The following is a 5,381-nucleotide window of genomic DNA, read 5'->3' on the forward strand; positions in this document are numbered from 1 at the left end:
ACGTGGAATAAAGAAGCGCTACTTCTTCTTTTTATAGCTTGATTGCAATCACGTGATTCTGATACCGCGCGCGAAATTCAAATGGAGGGCAGGAAGTGAAAAACTACGGAAGAGGATTAGGGTCAAGCAATAATAAAAAAGAAAATCATCTCGAGATTAAAGTCATTATAATGCGAGATTAAACTTGTTAAATTTCAAGAAAAATGTCGAAATAAACTGTTGAGAATTAAATCATTAAATTTCGAGAATAAAGAAAAAAATCGTTAAATTTTGTTGTTTAATCAAACAAATAAGCAATCTTACTCTTGATGTTTTCACTGCAGTTCACATATTTGCTTTGTGTCTCTGGTTTGTTAACTATATGTAACTTGAACAGATTTCACAAAATACAAATAAATTACATTTTAAAAGTGGGAAGGGCATACAGGTGCCTTTACATTTTGTGGCGTATTTTGAAGTCACATGCTTTTTGCAGGTTTTCAAGTGCCTTATATGGAGTCACCTGACTGAAAATCTACATATTTTTTTTCTTAATCGACACAAAAGCCTGTTCTTTTATGTAAGCCTGATTTTGTAAAATGGTATATAGTTATATATGTATATTGCAAGACCCCCATCTTATGTTGGGGTCCTAATTTGAGCACTGGACCCAACGTAACCATATTAAGATAATTACATTGACTTACAACAATAAACAAGCATGAGTTAGACAGAAGAAGATATTGTGTTTCATAACAGAGGTGAAGTGACAAAACCTGCTGCTCTGTTTATGCTACACAGTGTAACTGACGTAGAAAAAAATCTTTCACCATGTTATTTTTGTTCTTTTATTGTTTTATTTAACTAAACTGTAACAACTCAGTTAAGCCGGGCGTACACGGTGCGAATTCTGACGGTCGGAGGATCGTATGTCCACGCACACGTCACGAGTGAGTTTATCTGAAAATCGTAGGACGCAGTGGTACGACACGATGTTACGACTTCCCGAATTCCGAAGCAATCGTATGAAGTTCCTCAGATAGATCGACAAATCGACTCGTTCAATCGCACACCTCACGAATTCAAGCGACAGCTCCCGAACTTTTTGGACATGTTTAAAAATTATCTTGAGCTTGCAAGGCGCTCGGCTCATAAATTCCTCTGCGAGCCACGACCATACCAGCATCAAAGATTTCCACACGATTTCTCCCGATGTGGAAAAAATCGCATACGGGGTTGTATGACACCAAAAATCGCACTGTGAACGCCCAGCAATGTGAATTGTGGACAAACAGAGATGTTTAATCAAACAAATCTTTTTCCAGTGTTTGCACTGCACGTCAAACAAATATTTGCCTTGTGCCTCAGGTTTGTTAAATATGCACCTTGAAAAGGTTTCACAAAATAAGGATAGATTTTATGTTAATATTGGGTGGTGCAACAGGTGTTTTTATCCAAACTTAACTACATATGTCCTCTATGGACTTTATCATCGCTCCCATTTTCTTAAATTAGAAACTGAAACAATGACACTAATTAAGTGTTATTATTTAAGATAATTAAGATAAAAAATAATGAAATAATGAAAATGAAGAAAGAGTAACCTCATAACCATGCCCTCTTCAAATCAACCATCACCTGCAATGACCTTTACACATAGAAATACACTCCAAAAAGAATCACACTTTTCTTAAAAAGGCAACATTTATTGTGGTAACACCAAGTAAACACCAGACATAAAGTTAGGGGACACAATTCACAACTTCTTCTGAAAATATCAGTAAACATGTATTTTCTAAAACTATTTAATTAAATTACGTTAAAATAAAATATCTGTTTACAATATAACTACTTTATCTGTATTACAAAATTTATATTTTTTAGATTATATCCCAGGATCCCGGATGTACGGTGGGAATATGCAAATTTAGCTACACATGAAATATCTCAAACTCAAATTACATATGTATTTTCAAGCGAAAATAGAACTTTTAATAATTTTTCACCCTACAGAATACAAATACGCAGACATTATAATTGATTGATATTTAAAGTTTATTTCAGCTGCAGTATGAGACACCACTTACCATTGTAAATGAAGAATGGCTGTTATTCGTTGTTATTTTCCTGATACTCCCCATGACATCACAGTGTGAATAGTTTAAATGGCAGTAATTCCCTGACACAGATCACTAATAAAGCCAGCAAATAAATAACAGTTTGTGTTTTCAAAAGAAATCTTATGGAGGACAAGACTTACTGAAGCTTATACAAGACACTGTTACTCAGTCAGCATTATATACAGTACATATTTCAGATATTTACATATTGTAGTGACAATTAGAGGAAGGAGTTTATCTGTGACTTATTTTTTTAAATAAGTATTCCAAAAATACGAAAAGTCACCATTCAATCTGTGCAGATCTATGTACAAAATTGTCCAGATTTTATAATTATAATTCCTTAAAAGGACAGTTCACCCAAAAATGAAAATCTTCTGTTAATTTACTCCCCCTCAGGCCACCCAAGATATATGTGACTTTCTTTCTTCAGTAGAACAATAAAGAAACATTTTATTTGAAACCATGATCCTTGGTGATTCATAAAATACAAGTCAGCGGCTGCCCGTTTTTGAGAATTAAAAAAAGCAAATCAAGGAACACAAAATTAATACCGGGGCTCCCAACGATATATTGAGGTCTTATGAAGCGAAATGATCAGTCTGTGCAAGAAACTGAACATTATTTACAACATTATCACCTGTAATCCAGAGCATCAGACAAACGGTCTGGAGTGATGTCTGGTTCATGAATGAATCATTCTTTTGAACCAGTTCTTTCTGGTGAACTTGTTGAACCAGTTCACCAAATCGGACAGAAGCATCTGAAACAGTTCACGGCTCGAGCAGCACAGATCTACAAGTTACTCAATCAAAACTCACTTTCAGACACATAACAGTCACTTCGACTCAAAATGAGTCAAAAATACCGGCGTATATGATCCTGTAACGCTGCAGTGCTCCAGTTCTTCTGTCAGTATACTGAGCTGAGGAAACAATTACGACTCGGCTCAAAGACAGATGAGCTGGTGAGATGCACATGTGTGAACCAAGCACTTGAATGAAGAGGTGAAATTAAAGTTTTTATGGTTTCTCATTGTTTATGTTAAAAGGTGAGCTGATGAATCCTGGTTTATTCACTTTATAAGCTTTAGACATGCAAAACATCCACGTTTCCAACCATTATTGGGTGCCTCAATAATATACGTTACCACAGTTTCAGCTAAAAATCTTTACTGTGATACTGAAGAAAAAAAAGTCACCTACATCTTGGATGGCCTGAGAGTGAGTAAACAGATAATTTTCCTTTTTGGGTGGTCTATCCCTTTAAACATTAAAGGGGTCATATGATGCTGCTAAAAAGAACAGTATTTTGTGTATTTGGTGTAATGTGCAACAACATGCAATACAAAGTAGACAAATATTTACCACTCAGACCTACAAAGTGTCATGGGAAAAGACAATTGACACTTCACTTAAAAATGAAAATGTATAACATCAATAACACCTACATAGAAACATCAGAAACAGTTGTGTTCTTCTTTAATCGCAGATGAAAATGCTTTGCAACAGCAAACTTTAGTCCAGCTCATATAAAAATAATGTCTAATCATTTTTAACTCCTTATGAGCACATTGTACTTAAAAACATGCTGTTCACAAATATGCTGTATTCATTTTACTGGAATGCCACATTTCACCATTATTTTCCAAGAAAGGTTTAAACGGCTCTATCATGGTATCATCATTGCGATGGATTTTCATCATGAGGTCTCGTGTTTTCAGCACTGACTGTCGTTCACCCCACTTTTCTATTATAAGGTCTACTAGGTCACCTCTGTTTTTGTCCTCCATTGAGCTCCTGGGGATTTTCCATTCCTCATTCCAGTGCATGGCTTCAGTTGATTATCAGACAGCTCATTCAAGATCTTAAGAAGAGTGACACCCCATTTGTGCAGATCTGACCCTGTTGGAACATGTTCACAGCAAATGTATTCATTCAATGTTTTTCAGTCACTAATCATTGTGTACAAATATGTTTCCCCCCCCACAGTCATTAAGTCATCCATTTTCAGATTTGGTGATGTCTGCTGACCATTTGCAATAAAATGTGGTGACTACCAAGAGGATTTGGCTTTGCCCAAATAAAGTGATTTAGAAGAAACTAAAAAAGGGGTTGTCACTCTACATCACTCACCATTTGAAGAAAGATCACGTAATGGAATTTGGGTGTAGCTTCTCATGTCCACCTGTCTAACATTTTGACAGAGTTTCCTGCAAGTGCATGCGTGTACATTTGCATATTGATCCTCATGCGTTCTTCATTCTCTAGCATTTTCTTACCACATTTCTAAATCCCTTTTCATTTTTTCAATCTCAGTCAAATTTTTCTTTAGCTCTTTGCATGTCATATCAAGTTGATGTTGCAGTTCTTCAATCTGGTAAAGATCTTGAGTATCTCTATCTCCCTCTCTTTTTCTTGAATAATGTTATTCAGTTTCTCAATTTCTGCATCCTTTGATTTGAGTAACTTATTAGCATTTGCTGAAATCTTATCAAAGACAAGCTCCAAATCTTCCTCCACATTTGTTGATTAAGGGTTGAAGCTGCTTACGTCTGATATATTCCTCAATGGTATGATCTCCCAGTTTATCTGTGTGGGTGAACACTAGGCTACTATGGTATGATCCCACAGCTCAAGACTCTCTAGGGTGCTGATGTTTGACTCACAGAGTTCACTTTATAGGTGGGGTAAGCGATTTTTCAAAAACGCTTTAGAAAACTGATTCGGGCCGAGTAGCAAAACAAACTTGTAGCCAGTCAGCAGTAAAGGGCGTGTCTACTCGTGATGTGGAGGAGAGAGAGTTCAGTGCACAGGACAGACATTAGCAAGCCGAGCAACAGAAAGATAGAGATGGCGGATAAAAAACAAAAGAGGAAAACGTCTGCGGAACAAAAGAAGGCTTAAGGCAAGAAGTAGGACCTGTGTAAATATCGGATCAGCTTTCCAGTGCTGGAGAGAACTCAAGAAGCCGGAAGGCCTGCGATCGGACGCCGAGGTTGCTTTGTTTCTTCTCGATAGGTGAGTAACACCGTGTCTGCGCAGCAACTGCTAAAGTCTGTCTAGTACACTGGACGCGACAAAGTGACCGTTGAAAATCCTTTGAAATTTGTGTCAAAACGTCATAAATAGAAGGCAGCAGCAGTTTTCTGTCGGGGATTTGTCGTGTCGTGCCGCGCCGCATCCAGTGTAGACGATAGATATGTATATATATGATGGTGTAGACAGCATCACTGATTATAATGAGTTCTATAGTATTTTGTCGCGCCGCGCCACTCGCGTC

This window comes from Sinocyclocheilus rhinocerous, unplaced genomic scaffold, assembly GCF_001515625.1.
Source record: "Sinocyclocheilus rhinocerous isolate Xijiao unplaced genomic scaffold, SAMN03320098_v1.1 scaffold4514, whole genome shotgun sequence".
In the NCBI taxonomy this organism is placed as follows: Eukaryota; Metazoa; Chordata; class Actinopteri; order Cypriniformes; family Cyprinidae; genus Sinocyclocheilus; species Sinocyclocheilus rhinocerous.